This window comes from Strigops habroptila, chromosome 9 (genome assembly GCF_004027225.2).
Source record: "Strigops habroptila isolate Jane chromosome 9, bStrHab1.2.pri, whole genome shotgun sequence".
NCBI lineage: Eukaryota > Metazoa > Chordata > Aves > Psittaciformes > Psittacidae > Strigops > Strigops habroptila.
In genome coordinates, this window is record NC_044285.2 from 19,663,694 (window position 1) to 19,685,544 (window position 21,851).

General features: G+C 54.3%; 1 protein-coding gene across 1 annotated transcript in view; it reads right to left on the reverse strand.

Moving 5' to 3' along the window:
- Positions 1 to 18,742, reverse strand: part of LINGO1 (leucine rich repeat and Ig domain containing 1) — a 154,927-nt gene extending 136,185 nt beyond the window's left edge. Inside the window, exons 1-2 of the mRNA XM_030498531.1 lie at positions 18,239 to 18,742; positions 5,982 to 6,097 (exon numbers count right to left, since the gene is read on the reverse strand). The gene's annotated coding sequence lies outside the window, so the exon portion shown is untranslated. The remainder of the gene's footprint in view (positions 1 to 5,981; positions 6,098 to 18,238) is intronic.
- Between the last annotated feature and the right edge of the window lie 3,109 nt (positions 18,743 to 21,851).

Genomic DNA, 21,851 nt, shown 5'->3' on the forward strand with positions numbered 1-21,851 from the left:
AGCACGTTGCAAGGGGGAGCATCACTGGTCCAATTGACCTCACTCAGCAAGCGTGCTCAGACATCTCAGCTCCGCTCTTTCCACCCTCCAAGATTCACCTCCTTCAGTGTTTCTGGCAGTGAAATTCCCACTCCCCCACCTCCTGTGGTGCTCTTCAAAAGGATACAGTCACCGGCTGCAGTGGTAGAGCCAAGCACACCCTTCCTCCCTCTCAAGTCTCCCCTGCAGTTCCCACATAGAAGTTCATCATTTTTCCACACCCCGGTGCTTTTGGAAGGGGGGCAATTACTCATGGAGGCAAGCAGGCACCCCACACACCAGCAATCCCCACAGAAGTGATTTTTCCTATGGAAAGATCCATGAATCACTGTAAGAGTCAGTCTGGCTTGAACTGAGACATGCTGCTCACCACTGTTTATTCACAAGAATTAATCAGCAATCTTTTTTCCTGGCTGATTTTATGAAATATGACTTATCCCAACCATTCACTAATACGTTATTGCAACATCCAGCTGCAAACATCCCCTGTGTGTGCTCTGGGAGCTTTGCCCATGGCTCATGCAGTGCCACGGGGGTTTCTGAGGTCAAATGACCGATGACTGAATAAGCTTGAATCTTAAAGAAACATTTCCTTACAAGTCTCAGGCCTCCCATTTTTACTTGCAGGAGACACTTGTGGCACTGTCTGCTCCTGCAGAAGTGCTGCTTAGTGAATAATCCTGTCGGAGCCAGGGAGCCCGGAGGTGATGCCATGAGGAGGCAGGGCAGGAGCACAATACATGCCACAATACATGGCACATCTCCTCCACCTTCTTCAACCACCACTTACAGCCACCAGCCAGGCGCGGGCAGGAGGGAAGGGGCAGGCAGAGGCTGGCATCATGCTGCATGGGCACAGCAGCTCTAACCCAGTGACACAACCAAGCAGGAACAAACCTATAATAAAAGCTTCTTCCCAATGTCCTGACTATAACTCATTCTTTCTCCTGGCAGCACCCTCCTGCGTGCAAGAGCTCTGCCATGACACAATGTAAGAGCAGCAAACTTCAACGCCCACTGTTGCAATAGCAGAAAAGAGATAATTATAAGGGATGTAAGGGAGACCTTAGAGCAGCTTTCCACTACATTAAGGGGACCTACAAGAAACCTGGAGAGGGGTTTCTGGCAAGGACCTGTAGGGACAGGACAAGGGGAATGGCTTTAACCTGCCAGAGGGGAGATTGAGATGAGCTCTGAGGCAGAAGCTCTTCCCTGTGAGGGTGCTGAGGCGCTGGCACAGGGTGCCCAGAGAAGCTGTGGCTGCCCCATCCCTGGCAGTGTTCAAGGCCAGGTTGGACACAGGGGCTTGGAGCAACCTGCTCTAGTGGAAGGTGTCCCTGCCCGTGGCAGGGGGTTGGAACTGGAGGAGCTTTAAGGTCCCTTCAACCCAAACCAGGCTGGGATTCTATGACATTTGCACTTCTTACAGCAGCAGTAACTTATCTCGTGGACATTTTTCTTACTAATGAGGCTGTTCTGGTCTGAAATCCAGGGAGAGTTGAGCGGGCTGGTCCTGCTGCCAGCTTATGGTGGGTACAGGTAAAGGGCAGGCAGGCATGCGAAAAGCAGCCCAGGAAACCACCGCCACGGCCCCTACCTCGTCACTCTGCAGCTCACTGGAGCTCGGTTTCCAGCGAGCTGGCTCGCATTTATTCCTCCTTAAAACAGAAAACAAACCCCACTCTATCAGCTCCTGCCTCATCTGCCTCCTCTTGCCTTCGGCGACGTGCTGGTTTCAACCATCTCCCGGTAGATCTGCACCTGCCATCCAACCATGGGCTCTGCAGAGGGTTTTCTGCACCAGTGCCCACACGCTTCAGGCCCCTGCGGTGGCACCGCTGGGGGGGACAGGGGACAAGGCTCGATGCCGACGGGTGCCAGCTGCGGAGCGGGGCTCACATGGGCTGGAGGCAGAGGAAGCAATGTGCCTGCTCACTTGGAAAGGCAGCATCCTCCCATCCCCTGCAGAGCTGCTGCAAGAGAAACCAGCTCCTGGCTTTTCTCCTGCAAGTTTAACACCACCATACTTGAGCTACAAGGGGAAGATGCAAAATCCCCTCTCCCTTGGTCCAGACAATGGCAGAGCCAGAGGTGAGAACGAGCATCCAGGGAAATGCTTGGAGGATGGCGGTTACAACCCATTGGCACTTCACCTCCCCTTCTGGAGGACCCACAGGACCATGTGTGCAGCATGGCCATGCTCTGGCACAGCCCCTTGGTGCCCAGCACATCCTGCACAGAGCCACCGCTCCCCAGCACCAGCCCTGCTCTTCATCGGCAGCCAGGCACATGCATCCCAGTGGCACAGAGCCGCTCCCCCCGAATTCAATCCATGTACTCAAGCGAGCAGGGAGGCTGGGAAAAACAGAGCAAGGCAAGAGGAAGGGAGGGAGGCCCAAAGCCCCGGCTGAGCACAGCACAGCGGCTCAGGCTGCAACGTCAAGGCTGGAGCATCGCTCCGGTTACCTGCACGACCTTGAGAGCCCTGCACAAGCTGCCAAGGTGAGAGGGAAAGGCTGCAGCAGCTCTGCGTGCTGCCGGGTACAGGGAGAGCCAGGCAGGGTACAGAGGGCTGGATGCCTCTTGGGATGTGTTACCCTGGTGATGGAGCTCACCCCTTCCCCAAAAACACAGCTCAAAACCCTGAGTCTTCTTTGCACAGCACTTGAGAGGGCCTTGGGGTTTGTTCCCACATGTGGGAAGAGGCAAACACCCCAAATGACTCCTCTCGGAGCCAGGTCTTGCACAGGACAGCAGGAGGAGGAGGAAGAGGAGGCAGGCTCTGCCTGTGGTCCCCGGAGGAAGGGCAGCCAGCCCCCCTCTGCCATGCAGGAGACACTGCCAGATCACAGCCTGCGTATCTCCAGAGCTGAGAATAAATATTTAAAGATGGAGGAAAAAACACCCAAACCCTGCTCCTCTCTGCGAGCGAGTTCTCAGTCTCTGCTCTGGGATTTGAGGCAGAGGCAGGAAGAAATATGACAAAGGAGACGCAGGTTTCAGCAAATCATGGACACATCAGAAGCGATGGCTTTCAGATGCCGGCTTTGCTGCAAGATGAATTCCCTCCTGGCCGTATGCCTGACAGCCCCAGCAGCCCTCGGGGACTGCAGGTCTGCTTCCCCTGCAGGCATGCAGGGCTGCAGCGAGCCCACCTCCTTACCCCATCCACCCCAGGGAATGTGGTGGTGATGGTGATGTGCAGCGACAGCAACAGGAGTCAGTGTTACCCAAATCCCTCTCAAGCCAGATAAAGCTGGTCCTGACTCCTGGGGATGTGTCTTCCCTCCTGCCAGAGCAGCAAACCATGGTTTGGCTTTCGCAATGCCAAATGGAAGGATGGGAGGGGACAGCTCTGCTCAGCCCCATGCTGGACCATTGCTCGGAGGCAGTGGCCGCAGCAGCCTGTTCTGACAGCAAGGCTGTCCTCAGGATGCCTTTATTTCCAGAGAGAGCTCATTAGCTCTGGTTGTGCAGGAGTTCGGGGTTTTTTTTTCCCTGTTACCAAGAGCTGGAAAACTCCACTGAATACCATCTCCGAGCAGGGGTGGAACAAAGGCAGGGCACAAGGGGAGAGCAGCAACAAAACCAGAGATAATCAAAGCCGCTGCTGCAACCTCACATCACTTTTGAGCTCTGTCTCATTTGGATTTCCCAGCCCTCTCACCCCCCAGAGGCTCCCAGCAGCCTCCTGCGTGACAGAGCTGGATTCAAGGCTCCCCAGGATGGATTGGATGGAATGACAGGAGCTAGAGCATGCACTAGGCAAGGAGGCAGGCTCCGTCTCGACATTGCTACAGGAGGGGTTTAATACAGGCATATCCCATCTGCGATGCCTTGCCAGGATTGGGATGGGCCTGGAGCAGGTACCTGATGCTCCTCTCCCATGACTGCATCATCCAGCATGAGCTGCAGGGGATGCAGCCAAGAAAACACCAATGCCAGGAGATAAGCCAGCTCCCCAAATATTATCACAAGCCCCATTATCTCTTTAACTCTTATACTCTCACTTGTCCATTCCAGATCTATTCCTCCTCACCTAAATCCTCCTCCTGTTCTTTCCCATCTCTCATCTCTGGTCACTCTCAGAGCATCATGGCCCCCCCAGAAGCGAAGGAGGCTTCAGGAGAGCCTGATGCCCTGGGCTGCCACTCACCACAGCTAATGGGATAGACTCCAATTGACTGGCCCTAGCGATTTAAAGTTAATAAAATGTTAAAAGCAGCCCTATAAATCACCCATGCAGGAAGTGACCTGGACAGGAGGCCTAACGAGTTAGCAGAGGGTTTTATTTAAAAGCCATTTGTCTGAGAAGTGCAACACAAACAGTCAAATAACTCTTAGGAAAACAGCAGTGCTGGAGCTACCAGGAGGATTAGAGAGGGCTGGATATTTACGGCCACGGATGTCAGCCTTTGCAGTGCTAACTGGCCCCTACATCCCAGTTCATCCCAGCTCCCAAAGGGAATCAGGACAAGCCAGACCCTGGCTCTGACTTAATGTTATTAGGTCACTAAAATACCCTCTTGCAGGCCTCCGAAACAGGACTCTTGTGCCCATGTCCACCCTGCAACAGGCTGGTGACAGCATCTTCCCCCAGGCCCAGCTCCCCTGTGTTACACAGGGATTACACACGTGGAGAAGCTGTGATTCCCATGTTGCTGCACAGAGATGATGCCTTTGTTTGCAAGGAGAAGCTTGAAAACAAGAGGGCCCAAACCCTCAAAATGTAAAACTATCCCAGAAATAGAGTTTTGGTTTCCTAAACCTGATTCCCACTCCTCAGCTCTGAATACTGATGCTGCGAATACCGATCTTGCGCCCATCAGGAGACAGTTTGCCCCGCATCAACTTCAGCCCCAGCTCACCCTCCACAAACCAAACTCTACTTCTTTAACCCTAAAAAGACCCTACCGTAAAAAGCAAAGAGCAGACAAGGGTGTTTCACTGGGATGAGGGCTCAGCCCCTTCCCAAACACCCCTCTTACTCCCCCACTGCAGGAAGCCTTCAAAATACCCCAAAGGCCTTTTACAGTAGGAGGAAAGGCAGCACATGCTTGGGAAGCCTCCAGAGCATCGTTAAGAGGCAAATTATAGACAATTATCCTTGGAAGTACACCAGGGAAGCAGAGGCAGTTGCAGAGCACTGGTCCCACCCAAGCCTGGTTCCTTGCAGCAGCCCAGGCTTCCCTCTAAAACTACAAGCAAATTCCCAGATGGGATACAGTCTGCAAGGAACAGGTTACATCAAGAGCTACCCCAACCTCAGAATCACCTTTTAATTGCAAGACAAGGGCAGTTCTCATCCCTGAGCCAGCAAGCTGAGGGGGAAAGGAGCAGACAGCAGGCAGGGAGCTGTGCATGCTGCCCAGGGAACAGTGCCCACCGGGGCAAGGCAGGAGATGCAACAATCCAAGAAACAACCTGGCTTTCACTCGCATTTCATAGAACCACGGAACGGTTTGGGTTGGAAGGAACCTTAAAGCTCATCCAGTTCCAACTCCCTGCCATGGGCAGGGACACCTTCCACTAGAGCAGGTTGCTCCAAGCCCCTGTGTCCAACCTGGCCTTGAACACTGCCAGGGATGAAGCATCCACAACTTCCTTGGGCAGCCAGTTCCAGTGTCTCACCACCCTCATAGTAAAGAATTCTTCCTTATATCTCTGCTATTTCAGTTTAAACCTATCACCCCTTGTCCTATCCCTACAGTCCCTGATGCAGAGTCCCTCTCCACCATCCTTGTAGCCCCCTTCAGACACTGGAAGCCGCTCTGAGGTCTCCACGCAGCTTCTCTTCTCCAGGCTGAACAGCCCCAACTTTCTCAGCCTGTCTTCTCCTAATTGTGACCCTCCTCTGGACTTGCTCCAACAGCTCCATGTCCCTCCTATGCCGGGGACACCAGAAGCCCTTGCTTTCCACGACAGACCGGCACGGTCCTTACCTTGGGAGGGATGCAGAGGCTGGGTCCCAGCAGCAGGTTCCTAGCAGGAGCCTAGCAGCGCCGGGGGGCTGCTCCAGCGGCTCTGTGGGCGGCTCATGGCTCCCGGGCACAGGGGGCTGCGGGTGACAAAGACACAGGAGACATAAGGCTGAGAACACGCTGCCTTGAGCACCCACCCAACCAACCCGGCCCCGCAGCAAGTGCAACTCCAACGGTAGCAAGGTGAAGAGCTTGCACGTTTTTCTATGTTGCTCTTCTTTCTCCCCTCCCCACCATCAAGGGAGCAAGAGGAGTCAGGCAGGGCCTGCTTAGCTCTGGATACTAAGCAGATGGGAATACCTGAAGAGATCCAGCAGCCCTTGAGGGGCTCCTGCCAGGCATAGGAATAGTTCCCAGAGGGTGTTACTGTGCTTCCAGCAACACTGGTGGGGAGGGAAGGAAAGCACAGGCTTGCCTGGGCAAGCAGCCCCCCTGCCCACTGATGCACACAGCTAGAACATGCCAGGGAAGGAAGGAACCTCATAGCTCAATGGGCCCAGCCAGGGGTCTCACGAGGCCAGGGCAGCTCTGCCCCCTGCTCCTAAGTCAAGGGGTCCCACTGCCAATCTCAGACATACAAAGAGAAAGCAGGTCCTTGACCTGCTGATCTGCAAAAGCTCCTCCCAACTTTGATGCTGAAACAGAAACAATACCCTTTCCTGACAGAGGAGGAGGCACCTTCACCCCTCCTCTAACCAGCTTCACCTTCACCTGCAGCACTATCCTCTGCAGCATGGCTTTGATTTAATACTCTTATTTAGCAGCAAGCTCCCCAAGGCAGAGCTCACATCCTTTTTCGCATCTCAAACAGTTTTGAGCAGTCAGTGTTTAACGAATTAATAATAAAGTGATGGAACCTTGAAAAATAGACTTTCCCATCCTCAGAAAAGGGGCCGCATCTCCCAATTACTCCAAAGGGCACCGCTTTAGACCTTGCTGAGCAAATGGTATTTAGGCGCAGCCACCTTTTAATGGGAATGATGTGATCCCACAACGGCTGCAGTCAAGTGTATCACATCTTAAGATATCCTCACGCTGCACAGCAAGAGGGCAGGGAGGAGGGAGGGAAGGAAATGCTGTTAGCTTAGGTATCTTGTAGCAGCCAACCCCAACTCATCCTATCCCAAGGTGCCAGTTCTGCTCAGCACCTCTCGGTCATGAGGAGTATTCACGAGGTTCACAGAGGAGCCTGGCAAATATTTGCCAAGGATTCCTCCAAATCTCCAAGCCCGCCATGTGCTTGCTGCAAATTTGTTTGCTGATCGTGGTCCTTGTGCTAATTTGCAAATGGAGAGCAAAGAATGTGTACCTCGTAGGGGAAGGAGAGTGAGGAGGATTTTAGTCCATGGGGAAGACAATGCCACCGACCCTAATGAGGACTCATAATTAGCACCTACAGCAGTGGGGTGCAGGTGGGATGCTGACTGTGGCCAAGGGAAGTGATCTCTCCACAAAGACAGCACTGGGGAATGGAAGGATGCTGATGGGGTGGCGATAGCTGCATGTCAGCAGCACCTCTGAGGTCCATGGGTGGTGATTTCCCCTGTTCAAGCTCCCTGCATGGGCACATAGCAAAGGAAAAGCATCCTCTTCCCTTCCTTGCTCCCCAACTCACTCCCCAAAGAGCTTCCCACCAGAGTCTCTCTGGCGGCTTTTCCTCTGATCTTGGCTCCTTACCAAGCTCCAGCCCAGGCCAAGCACACTGCTAATTAGCTGCACTAATTAATCACAGTTTCCATTGTTTATTCCTTTGTTCTCGCACAAACACCACACTGCCTGGCGTGGGAAGCTGCCACAGGCCTCCATGGAGCACCAGCTCAGCTGTGAAACAAAGCTGGTGGAGCTGACCCAGGGGAACCACAGGGCCTGAGGTTGCTGCCACAACTACGGGGGCATGGAGAGGGCTGGAGCATCCCAAATCCCACCTGAGGGCACCAGCACCACAGCCTGGTCTCCCTCTCTCCAGCCGTGGGGATGGATGGATGGATGGATGGATATCCATCAGATTTCCCCCAGGGAGACTCCCCACACTTGCTCCCAGGAGCAGACACCACAACCAGAGCTGGCACATGACCCCAGAGCACAGGAGCCATCTGCCTGCCCCTATGTAATCCCCCTGCATGCCAAAATCCTGCCTTTGAGCTCATCGGATCCACTGCCTGAGCATTAGGCACCCGCCAAGCTCAAGCTAAGCTCCCTTGCCAGGGGGTTCCTCTTCCCTGGGACAGCCCTGGTACCCCACAAGCATGGAGGGGCAGGAGGATGCCCTGGCTGTGACTCCTTGCCGGTGCTGGCAGGCTGTGCCGGGATGAACCCGACAGACCATTACCTCTCTGCTTGCTCCCTTTTGTCAGGGCTTTTTATAACCAGGTACTTTTGCAAAGGTGAAAAAAAGACACCACCAAGGGGAGAGAAAAGAACGGATAGTCCAAGGGAGCCTGTGTTGTTAAGTACAGAGAAATCCAAGTCTGGAGTCCAACAGAGGCCAAGGTTTCCAAGCTTTGACACAGCTGATGAGCTGGAGCACAATGAGAAAATAGGCACACAGAAATAGCCAGGCAGGATAAAGGATTTACTGCCTCTTTCACAGAAACAAAAGAATAAGCTTAAATACTCCATTTGGGGGGGGGGGGGTGGGAAATCTGCAGGAAGAATATGTGAGCAGCAGGATTACAGGGAGATGAAGAAAAACCATATCCTGTCTGTCCAGGGTGCGGGAGGGGATGGTGCTGCAGTGAGTGCATGCCACCAGGCCTCCCCTAACCCCCAGCAGCATCCTGCAGCGAGCACACACACAACATGCCAGGTCCCACCTCAGAGCCACCTTGCCTATCCTCTCCTGTCCTGTCCTGTCCTGTCCTGCCCTGGGTCAGACCAGCATGAGCACAGCGCAGGTCTGGGTCAGGGTACCCAGCACAGCCTGCATCCCGGCACAGCTCGCATCCCACCAACATCCATGCACTCTCCTCTTTGGAGCACTTCTCCTGCACTGATCCTAGCAGTGAGATCACCCTCTTTGCCTAAATCCCTCTCCAGCACCCCAGCGCCACCCACCCCAGCTAGTGAGGCTGAGGGTCAAACAGGCTTGTCCATGATGGGAAGGCTCCGGGCTCCCAGCTACCCTCTGTTTCTAAGGAAGTCATCTCAGCCCACCTCTACAGGGTCACAGGCCTGCTGGAAGGAGAGCAGGGCTTTGGAGAACGGTTCCCTCCCACCATCTCGCTAGGCTTGTCCTCATTAAAGAGGAAAGTTTGGAGTTCCCTGAAAGTTTCCTCCAACTTGTGATGAAAGAAGAACTCTTTGGAGAGAAGACAGGAGCGCAGTTTCCCTGCTGAAAGCACTGCAGTGGGATTTGGGGGTTTTTACTTTGAGTAGCGCCAGCCAGAAGAGAACATTGCAACCAGCCAGGCAGAAGGTCTTACCCTTTCTATGGCAGGAGACCAAGTCTCCCAGCTGGAGCCCGGGACAGAACCCACCCTGGTCCTGATGAGAAGCGAGTTAAAAGCCAAAGCCACCATTTCTGGGCTGAAACATCACAAGATTCACAATGCACGCCCTGGAAGTGCTCATGCCAGAGCAGCTCAGACCGTATTTCTGAAAGTCCCAGGTGGCAGGGAGCTGCTGAAGGGTCATTTAGCCCATTCCCGCTTTGGGAATGGGGATTTACTGTGCCTAAAGCATGCCTGATGGTTACGGTCAAGCCTGGCTTCCAGCATCGCCAGCAAAGCCAATCCTACAACCCTCCTTGGCAGCTTACGTGCTGCTTAATTGCCCTGATAGTTCTGCATTGAGGGGTTTGTTGCAAAAAGCAGCCTATTTCTCAGCAGCAACAAATACTTGGGAAAGCTTCCTCTCTGGCAAACTCTATTGTTCATCCCTTCCACATAAAACGTTCCTAATGAAGAGGGAAAGCAGGATCTTGGCTTCTTTCAAAACAATCTGAAATATTATATTAAAAACATGCACTGAGTGTTGACATATTTAGTGTGTTGCTTTATAAAGCAAATTGCCTGAGCTAATTCAGAGCTTGACACCATTCAGACAGCACATAACAATGTGACTGGGAGGATCCCGCTGCAAGAAGTCCCGCTTTAGGGCGGTATGGAGCACCTCAGAGCTGCCAGGCAGCCCTGACTCTGGTTTCAGCGGGACCTGAAAGCCACCAGCATCACCCAGCTCCAAAGAGAGGGATGCACAACCACTCAACATGAGGATGGCAGCAGGTTTCAGCCCTCATGAATCCTCCCTGCCCAATCCCCCAGCTCCTCATCCAGACATCTCCAAAGGTCCAAGCTCAGAGGACATGGTACATACCATGCCAGGTTGTCCTGGCAATAGGCACCCATGTCATGGGAGCAAACCTCAGCCTTCCCCTCGCCACACCAAGCCAAATCCCTTGGAAGCGGGAAGAAAGTCTCAGTTCAGTAGGTTTTGAGCTGGAGACGTTTGGGTTTCTCTCCATTTAAAGGACCAACATCTTATAGGGTCTCAGCACAGGGCAGGAAACGCTGCAGCTGGAGCGTGCATGGAGCATGTTTAGGTGCATGTACCTGCAACCTAAACCCCTTCTGCAGGGTGGGTCACGGACCCAAGGTCCTGGCTCCCCGGGACAGGTTGGTGCAGAACCAAAGTGCATGTCACAACTGCTGCCCCATGCCAGGATGCAACCAAAGCCCCAGAGCAGGGCACAGACCCTCAGAAGCCCTGGTGTGCCCTGACCTCCTTTGACTCAGGACCACAAGCCCTCTGAGAAGGATCAGCAACACCTCACCACTTCCATCCTCTCCAGATCCCCCTGGATTTAGCAACACCAGTGAGTGGGCAGGCTCCCTGCAGCCAGATCCACTGAGCAAGAGGCATCACAACAGATCAGAGGGACCTGGGGCCCCTCCTCATTTATATTCCCCTCCAGCCATAGCCTTCAACATGGCTGAGGAAGGCAAGGCAAGACAAGGCCTACAGAGAATGCCTAAAGATTATTCCTCTCAGATTCCAATTTATTTTCCATTATTAATGCTTTTGAAAGCCCAACACGTCCTGCAAACAGAAAGAGCATGTTAAACATGCGGGCGGGAGAGCTGCAGAGCTGAGATGAGCATGTGCCTGGCACAGATACCCACCCAGCCAGCCAGGGAGACATGGCACCAGCATGGCCAAGGGAAGGGCTTTGGGGCCAGCAAGCATCACCCTTGCTCAATAGAACCTGCAACAGAAGCTAGTTATCCCCCATAGGGAGGTCCCTCAACATGTGCCCACTTCCCACAGGACTTCCCACAGCCCTGGAAAAGCGAGAGCATCATCCCCAAAAGCAGAGGTACCACAAGCTTAGGGGCTGAGCATCACTCAGCAGCAGAGAGAAGGCAGAACTGGGGGAAAGCCACTTGCATGAAGGATGAGAGGAGCTGGAGTCTTCCATAATGTAGAGAAAATTGCTTTCACCAACTAGCTGCAGTTCTAAAGCAATTACATTTGGGGGGAAGCCGAGATCACGTCCGAGTACTGTATGCATGGCGGGTGCGTTCTGAAATGCAAGAGCTGAATGAGGGGAAAAATAGAAAAAGAAAATGCCTTTTTAAAAATTATTTGATGCAGTAGGTGCTGAGAGGATAAAATATGGATAACTTGTGGAGGGGACACATCCTGGAGGCAGCCAGACATCGCAGCAACGGGACAATGGAAAGCTTGGAAGAGGAGCTTGGCCAGCACGCTCCCACTGATGGTCCCCTTGCCCCTAACATGGAAAGCTCTGACAAGGCAGCAGCTGAGCGCTGTCTGGCCCAGCACAAATAGGGTTTGCGTTAATTAAAACACCATTTGCCCTCCGATTCAGCTGTTCATGCTGGAGGATGGTAAGAAGCAAGAGCTGCTGCAGCGACAGCACCAGGGTGAGGTTCCAGGGGGCTTAAACACCCTCAGGAACATGATGCTCTCAGACAAACACAGGAGGGACGTGGAGCTGCTGGAGCGAGGCCAGAGGAGGCCCCGGAGCTGCTGCGAGGGCTGGAGCAGCTCTGCTCTGGAGCCAGGCTGAGAGAGCTGGGCTGGGGCAGCCTGGAGAAGAGAAGGCTCCTGAAGGGGAGCCCTTAGAGCAGCTCCAGTGCCTAAAGGGGCTACAGGAAAGCCGGAGAGGGGCTTTGGACAAGGGTCTGTAGGGACAGGACAAGGGCAATGGCTTTAACGTGCCAGAGGGGAGATTGAGATGAGCTCTGAGGCAGAAGCTCTTCCCTGTGAGGGTGCTGAGGCGCTGGCACAGGGTGCCCAGAGAAGCTGTGGCTGCCCCATCCCTGGCAGTGTTCAAGGCCAGGTTGGACACAGGGGCTTGGAGCAACCTGCTCTAGTGGAAGGTGTCCCTGCCTGTGGCAGGGGGTTGGAGCTGGATGAGCTTTAAGGTCTCTCCCAATACAAACCAGTCTGGGATTGTATGATTCTATGAAATGTGCAGCTGCCTTAATACTTCCATTCACAGACCTGCAGGTTGACCCAAAAACCAGTACACACCCCAACACCTCCCAGTTAAAGCCTTTCCAGGACAGATATAGACTGGGAGGCAACAGCTTTATTTGGCCATAGATGAGAAGCTCCTTCAAGCTATAAGAAACACTTCTGATCTTTCCTGTCAAGCCATCACCCTGCACCACCGTTTTTCCCCTCTAATCTGCTGGAATTCAGAAGGATCCCAGGCCTTAAGCACATCTTCTCTTAATTACCAACTGGGGCTGAGCTGCCCCGATCCCTGGAGCACTGACTGCTGCCGGCACTGCTTAGACACCCAATTTATCAGGCAGATGCCTCTTTTGCTTCCTGGCCACGCATCTTCCCCTCGTCTTTATCTCCTCTGGGGACGGGAATGGGAAGTGGAGCAGCAGCACCCACGGCTGCCGGTGACAGAGCCCCTTTTCAAAGGATGCTGTTCCGCTGTTATTACCAACTCCAGTCAAGTAGAATTGAGACATGAAGTAGATTTGTGCCCCAGATAAGGGCGTTTATTAGACAAGCTACTGAAGAGAAAACAAAAGCTAACAGTGAAGAGCCAGGAAGAGCAAGGATTAAAGAGAAAGCATCAAGAATACAGAGGGAAGTACTGTTATTACTTGGTGCTTCCCATTGGTGAATAGAAACCTTGAGCAGTCATTAATGAACACTTAGTGAAGGTTAGTGTCACCCCACAAGAGGTGACAAACACAAAGGTGTCCACACCCTCGAACAAAGCAGCATCCAACCCTTTCCTGCATGGTCAGATGTGGCCAAGCATCTCTGCTCCAGGGTGGCAGCTCCCAGGGTGTCCATGACCCTTCTCTTTGCCCATATGAGCACCAGACACCACCTACAGATGCTCTGACCACACACTAGGATGCTAGGATCCCATGATGGCTGCTCTGGCCCCTGTCACTGCACCCCACAGCCTGACCAAGGCAGGATGGGGATGGAAGGAGAATTTAGTCTCTGCACCCCCCCGGAGTGAGCGGAGCACTTTTGATAAAGCCAGAATTGCCTTCCCATGGGGGATGACTTGAAAACCATGGATCCATCTAGATTTCCCTATTGGAGACCATCTGGTTTTCTCCTCAACAAAGGAGACACATTCCTGTAAAATCTTTCAATAAAAGCACATGTTTTTATGGGGGAAGGAAGTCTTCCATAGGAACCTTAACCATTCCCTTGCATGCTCGTTCACCATTAGCCAGCCCAAGCCCCTGGCTGGGGCATGAGCTGGCGGCACAGGGTGAGATGGAGGAGGACGAGCCCAGGCAGGAGCATGAGGGTGCCCCTGCAGCCCAGCAGCTCCCAAGACATTCATTGCTTGCGACACATTGTCAAAGTGAGACACGCCTCATTAGGCAGAGCCAAAGCAAATGAGAAGGCTCCTTGGCCAATTATAACCAAAGATCCCAAATCAGGGATGCTCCATGGGTCTCACCACCTCTCTTTCAGCCCCGCTGGTGAGTGGGAAACCAAGGAGAGATGGAACACAGATCTGAGTCCCGGCTTCTCCCCGTTCACCAAGGTGGTGAATTCTCCATTTCCAGCAACCACCACACAGCTAGGCTGGATCCGGCATGGTCAGCTGGAAAAGCAGAGCTCCAGGAGCCACACTTGGAGAGCTGGAAAATGAGAGGTTTCCTGTCGCAAGGTTTTGTTTTCCAACTCTTGAAACAGAGCTCATTAACTCTCCTGAGTGGCATTCTCTGCTAAAAATGTCTATTTTTAAAAGCTTTTCTCTTTTAAATGATGTGGTTTTCCTTTGTGGGTTAAGCTGAGCTGGCACATGCCTTTTTTGTGTGCTTTGTTTTTTATCTCACCTAGCACAAGAGGGGAGAGGCTGCAGCCCCCCCAAGCACCATCACCCAGGGCTGGCAGGGGACACCCCTTGTCCCACAACAGCTCGCCCTGGAAGGGCACCTCCCCATGGTTAAAGCCACTGGGGTCCTTCCCATCACATCCCATCTTGTTGGGGCGACCTGCCCCATGGATGCCAGCCCATCCCCTCGGCACACGGGTGCTCATCCTGCCCTTCCCTCCCCAGCCCTGGCAGGTTGGGCCCAGCCCAGCAGCATCTGCCTAAATGAAACAATAAACAAGGAGCCACTGCAGATTTCCCTTACACTGCAGTTCCTTATTAATCCCCACAGTAAACACAGAGGGGGGAGAAAAAAGAAGCAATTAACCTAAGAGGGATGCTTTCTGTTTAAAGATACAAATGCATTCTAAAAGCAGACAAAGGAGCCGGAGCAAACGCATGGCAGGAGGAGTGGAGAGCAGCATCCCTGGCAAGGGAGGGAAGAGCATCAGGGCTTGTGCCAGCCGTGCCCGGGATCCATCACCATCATGGGAAGGCAACCTGCACCATCCCACACCTGTGCAGGGTGTGTCACCCTGGCAAGGGCTTCCTGGGGAGAAGGGGCACCCTCTCAGCACGCCCATACACACCCCAGCCTGAACTGATTCTCCTCCCAGTGGGGCTTGCCACGGGAGTGGGGTGCAGGACATGGGGCTCTGGGGAATGGTCAGGCAGCAAAGCTGCAGTTCCTTGACTGGAAAAGGGCCGGGACACTAGAAGTAACCTCCTGTGCCCAGTGACTAGTGCTGCACAAGGCTGCTTTAATGAGAAATGGCCATTTGAAGCTCGACAGCTCTCGGCAGCAGATTCCCTCCCTCTTCCCACTGTAGCTGCTCCCCGTACAGTGCCCCCAGCTAATTAATTACTGAGCACAATCCAATCAGTCAGGCCATCCTATTGCAGTTAAAGGCGTTTAAGAGATAATGCCATGAAACTCCAGACGGACTGGCCTGACCCCAGCCTCCGACATCACTGGGGTACTTGGGAGCTGCCACCGCCACTCCGGTTGACATCCCACATCCAGACACGCTGAAAAACCCCTTCAGATGCTTACAGTGCACAGGGGGCACCAGCCCCCTGTGCACTGGATTTCTGAGCCCCTGATGACTCTAATGAGACCTGTGCTGTTCTCTTCCACTCACACCTCACCACTGGGCTCGCTGTGCCCACAGAACACACACCAGCCTGGCTCAACACATGCACAAGGTGAGGGAGATGCCACCAGCCCTGCTTCTGCCTGCTCCATGCTTGCTCTCAGCGTGGCAGAAGGCAAAGACTGGTCTCACTGGAGATAGGCTTTGATGGCAAGGGGATGTAGTAGAGTGGCTAAAGCGACGGGATGCTGCTGGACAAGCAGCCCCTTTATGGTTATTATTGTTGTTATTGATGTGCTGATCTCCATCTGGGATGTTCTCAGCTTTGCGGGGATGGTTTAAATCTCTTTCCTGGGCTAAAAGTGTGGGAGTTAACTGAAAACTGAAGTGCTGAAGAAGGAGAAGTTATCAAACCCCTTTGACAAAGGTGGGGGCTTGTGTTAGCTCAACCCATTTGGTCCTGAATCACTGTCCCTTCAACCGCCCCTAGCAAGTGATTTGTTCAGTGAGTGCCCTTAGTACCTCAATCAGCCTTGTTTCCTTAATCACACCCATCTGGGGCCAAATCCTGACCATACACTGCTGGAATCCTGCTGGTTCCCAATGGTATTAGAGCAAAATGGTTCTCTAATGGTATTAGAGAGAAAACCTGTGGCAGGCGACCCCGAGCACCCCTGCAAAGGCTCACTGTGGCTATGCTGCTTTGTGCCAGCTGCGCTCCCAGCTGCCTCCTGTTCAATGATGAAAGCAGCTGATGCTGTGATTTACTGATCCTACCCGGGGTTAATTTTGCCTACCGGGGTGAGGATAAGCTCTTGGATTTGCAAACATTTTGAGGATTGTGGGTTTAATTATTTTTTTCCCCTTATTGTGTGTGCATACATCAAAAGCTCTTTATGCCTTGATCCGAAGCCAAGGCGAGGGATACACATCAAGTCTAAATATGCTCCTGTCACAGGTGGCATCAAAAGCTTGTTGCAGGTGAATAGAGAGAGGGTTCCGCTCTCACTTGGTCCAGCCCATCTCACAGCAGCTTGACCTCCAAGTGAAGAAGAGTCTCTGCTGTGCAGTCACCCCTCCAAAATGCCTTTGCAGAGCCACAGGCACAGCTAACTATGGCAGGGAACGGAAAGCCTCTTCTCAGAGCTGTTCTCCAGAGCCACCCCAGGCCAGATAACCAGCTATCCTGCCTCAGGACCAGCACCATGCAGCCCCAGGAGCATCAGCTCCATGCATCCCATCACTGCAGCCCTGGCAGGGTGGGACATCCACCAGGGGCGCCAAGCTCCCCTGCTGCAGCCGTCTGGAGAGGGAAGAGGCTCTTGCCCATCGAGTCGGGGAATCAAAACTCTTCCAACGCTTATCTCGAGAGCTTCTGTAAAGCATTGCAGGGATTTGGGTAGGAGGAGGGAGGGGAAGCTGTTTGATAAATCCTGAGGCCATCTCACTCTCCATGCCTAGAAGATAGCTCTAGAGTACGCTGGTTGTGGAGGTAATTCCCTCATTCTCAGCTCCCCAGGTACGCCACAAAACAGGGCATGTCTCCTGATGGCCCCACAAGGATTCTCTTGGGAACCAGCTGAAAAGATGGGCAGAAATGAAGCAATGCTGAAAGAGCATCAGCCCCTCAGTGAGGACGGCTCCGACCTGAGGTTGCGCTGCCAGCCCAGAGCTGCACCAAGCCCCCAAAGCAACGCACCAGAGAAACTTGTTAGCCTTCAGCATCCATCTTCCCTTTCCCACAGCAGCTGTAACACCAGGATCACTGCTGGAGCCTGCTCCATCCCATTTTCTGTTCCCTGATATGAACCCTTCCTAGGAGCCGCCAATTAAAGCACGGAACTGTTCTCAGCTCAGCCTCCCATGCATGAAAACGTCCTGTTATTTTGCACCTGCCAAGAGCTGTGTCCCAGCAGATTTCTCTTGAACTGACACTTGAGGATAATTAAACCCCTCTCTCTCCTCCGTTAGCAGTGCAGCAGATAAAAGCAGAGCCCTGGGGCTCTCGGGTCGCTGTTGTGGTGTGTGGCTCCTGTACAAGCCAGCAACATGAGATGAGACTCAGTTTCTCAACATAAGACATGAGCAGGATGGCAGCTCCGCAACCTGCCCTAATTTGGCAAGGGGAGCTGAGCAAGATGTGAGGTGCATGCAGGGCTGATCAGCAGGTGAAGGAGGAGCTGGAAATCCAATGTCTGGGATCGAATCAAATCCCCCTTGTTGCTAAACCTATGCTATCCTCCCTCACTGAGGTCCCATGGGGTGCAGCCGAGAAGGTCCAGGCACCCTTCTCATCGCCTCTAGCTCTAACCCAAGGCAGGGACTGGCTCCCATCACACACACAGCTCCCAGCAGCCCTGGCTGCTAGGTGCCCCATAGAACCAGCCCAAAGTTGGCTGGTTTTGGGGAGCGGGTGGCCGGGCGGGCAAGCAGCCGGCCTGCAGCAGCAGGCAACCTCACACCATGCTCTGCCTGTCTCCCGTGCGTGCTGCCGGAGGTTAGTGAATGCATCGAACCTCAAAGCCGCGCTTCGATCGGGGCGGTTTTGAGGTTGGCGCTGAGCATCTGCCATCGCTCCGGGCTGGGCCTCCAGCACCACGGGCCGGGAGGGTCCCCCACCCGCCTGCCCCAAGGGGCCCCTTAGCGTCGTGGGGACGGCGGGTTCCTCACCCCAGCCCCGCTGCGAGGGGACCGGGTCCCACTTGCTCCGAGGAGCCGCAGGTGCCGCCCCCCCGGGGATGGATCCCCCTAACCCGAGCTCCCCGCTCCGCGCTCGCCGCCGTTACCTGCGAGGGCTCGGTGTGCGGCCGGGCGAGCTGCGCCGCGCTGCAGCTGGGCTCGGCTCCGCGGGGCTCGGCGCATCCTCCGCCGCTCGGCCGGGCTCCCGCGCCCCGCTCCTCGACGCTCTCCGCTCGGCTCCGCGCTGCTCCGCGCCCGCTCGCCCGCAGCCCGCTCCGGCGGCGGGGGCGAGCGCATACCCCGGGGCTGGCGGCTGCTGCCGGGCCCTCGAGCAACGCGGCTCCAGGCTCCGCTCGCCGTCGCCGCTGCTGCCGCCGTGCCGAGGCGCCCCGCCCGCCCCGCCTCCCGCTCCCCTCCGCGCCCGGCCCCGGTGACAAATCGCGGACGGGATTGTTTTAAAGAGAGAGCGCCCGCAGAGCCAGCCCGGGGGGTGCTGTTTGATATACACACACACACACACACACACCCCCACCCCGGGGCTCACGGCACCCCCCGGGGCTGCCCATCACCCCTTAAGCTCCCTTGGGCGCTGGGCATGCGGTGCGACTGAGCCCCGACAGCTCAATGCACTGATGGCTGCCTTTGTTGCCTTTGCAGCCATCAGTGTGGTGAGCTGTCGGTGCTCAGCTGTGTGTCCGCCCCTCCCCGGTGCAGGGCATAGGCAGTTCTGATGCTGAGCCCCAGCAAGCAGGGCACAAAGCAACACACCTCTGTTATCAGAGACCCTTATCACTCTCCATAATTGCCTAAAAGGAGGTTGTAGTGAGGTGTGGGCTGGTCTCTTCTTCCAAGGAACAAGGGACAGGACAAGAGGAAATGGCCTCGAGCTGCACCAGGGGAGGTTTAGATGGAGATGAGGAACAATTCCTTCCCCAGAGGGTGCTCAGGCATTGGAACAGGCTGCCCAGGGCAGTGCTGGAGTCACCATCCCTGGAAGTGTTCACACACCGTGTAGCCGAGGCCCTCAGTGCCATGGGTTAGTGGTGGCCTTGGCAGTGCTGGGAACGGTTGGACTAGATGAGCTTAAGGGTCTTCTCCAACCTGGTTGATTCTGTGATTCTGTGGTTGGGGCGGGCTATCACCTCGCCAGCGAACCCCAGTCCCGCTGCAGTTGGGGGACACTGGGCCAAGCTGTCCCACAGCACCTCCAGCAGCCCGCAACTTGCCAGAGGGGCTTTCCAAGGAAGACCTTATCCATATGACAGCTCAGCAGGGTCTGAGGGAGGCCGTATCCGTCTTCCTTGGTGCATTCAGCAAGCATGCTAAAAACTCTGCCTGGAGATTATGGGCCCAAGCTGCCAGCTCTGCAGGGGAGGAAGCCCCTCTCCTTGCTCCCTGCTGCACCCGATGCTCAAACAGCAAAGTTTGCAAGATGATTGAGCTGTGCATTGTTTTCTTCCAGATCTAAGCTTGTTCCCCTGGTTGGGTCTGCATTACGCCTTACCAGGGCTGGCGGGAGAGGAGCCCCTGCGTGCCCAGCACCCCGGACCCTGTCCTGGGGAAAGACACTGGGCTCCCTTGCACAAGCCAAGCTGTGAGCCCCCTTCCCAAAGCTGCCACCCTGCCACACTCTTGTTTCAGATATCATCTGATGTTTCCATTTTCTCCTGCAGGTATTATCCTCATCCTTATGCAAGCAAGAGCTGCATAAGGTCTGCGGGTTTTAATCCAAACCGGAATTCTCTCCATGGGGTTATGTTCTCTCTGTCTTGCTGGAATGACACGATGTGTTTAATAAGGTTCTGTAGAGCATCCCAGCCTGCTCTGTGGAATGTACCCCTGGCTGTGGGCTATGGCTGGATGTAGCACCCGCATCTGGCACGGGTGCTCGACACTGCACATCACCAGGCAGGAGCAGGCAGAGCGCAGGCAGCGCGCTCAGGGCAGTGTGCTCTGCGGCAGCATCCCTCCCTACCTTGTGCTGCATCACTGATGCACCTCCTGATGCTTTCAGGCCTGGCGTTCTCATCAGTGAACACCATCTGTACCAGAGCCGGGGGTTGTTACAACCTTTGAGGCTCCATCCAGTGGTGGCTTCCATCAGATGCTTTTGTGTCTTACTATGTTCCCAGGCAAGGTGCCAGACTCAAAACCGTGCTGAAGGCAGGGAATGGCTTTCCTCTGCTTGTGGGAAGGAGATGCAGGGTCCAAAAAACCTGCTCAGATGCCAGGATTGGGTCTAGAATTATTCTTATCCCATTAACACTGTGAGAAGTGAGATAAGAAAACCCACCTGGTAGGAGGATTGTAAGGTAATTAATGCATAGTGTTAGTAATGATCTCCTTATTCCAGCTCTGCTTATGATTACAACAAGCTTTGCTCTAGTCCACCATGATGTGCTGCATAAAGCAGCTATCTCCTGAATCTGATTTCCTGTTTGGAGATGATCTCTAGCTGAGAAATTACCTGCTCTCAAAACTGATTAGAGTCCTCATCAGCACATTCTTCACCCATCCTTTAGGCCGGCCCTGGAATATACACGGAATTGGGAATAATTTCATGCAGGAGGTAAAATCTGGAGCTGGTGGCCCAGCTGTGTGCCACTTCCAAAGGAAATCCAGACAAAGCAGCGACGACAGCAGGTCACCAGCCCAAATCTGGGTGCTATGAGCTGCCCTGCTCTGGTTGGGGATGCTTCAACTCCTTCCCCGCTGATGCTGGCACATCAGCCCTCCCACTCCCATGCACTTTGGGGGGCTGTCCCAAGCGCTGGGTACCTGGCAGCCCCCAAGCAGAGGGAGGCCACTGTCACTTGTCCCTGCCTGCAGGAACAATGCTCCTTGCCCTAGGAAACTGGGACCTCAGGGGACACCAGCAGTGCATGGTGTGCCCAGTGTGTTCTGGAAGGAGCCTGGAGCAGGCAGGACCCTGCTGGATCCCACTTCATGCCCCCTGCAGTTGCCTCTGCTCCCTTCACATGCTGGTGCAGCTGCATTTGGAAAGCAAGGAGGTATTTTTCCTCCTGTGCTTCACATGGCTGAAAGCTGTCTCACAACTCCCATGGTTAAAAACTGTCTCCTAATTTCCAGCCTACATTAGCCAGTTTAAACCTATTTGTTCTTGTGCCAGCACAGTCTTTTCGCTTAAATGGTTCCTTTCTGTACCTGGTGTTTACTTGCTTGATATATTTATGGAAAGTAATCATATCCCTGCTTTTCCTTCCCTTCACTGGGCTAAACAAGCCAAGTGCTTTCAGTCTCACCCTCTAAGACAGGCTCTCTATTCCCCCCACCGTGCTAATACCCCTTCTCCACGCCTCTTCCAGCATGGATTAATCTTGCTGGAAGACAGACCATCGCGGCTGTGTGTGATGCTTCAAACAGTATCTCCCAAATAGCGGGTGACCAAAGCTCCAACCGCAGCAATGCCACACGTGTGCTGGCCTTCCCTGTATCAGATTGTCACCTGAATAAGGTGACACTGGCAGGAGACCTTGCTTTGTGCCTGTCTTGCCTTGCACCCAGCCATTGGCCATCCCAGCCCGGCTCCTGGGCTCCTGCCTTCCCCTCTGGCCAGCAGCAGAGGTTGGGTGCTCCTGCATGCTAAAGAGGGCTGGTTTCTCTCCTCTCTGCTGCACTGCGATGGTGGACGTGCAGAGTTCTCCCGTGGGGGGTTATAAACGCCCGTAGCCTTAAATGAAACTCAGAGAGGATGCGCAG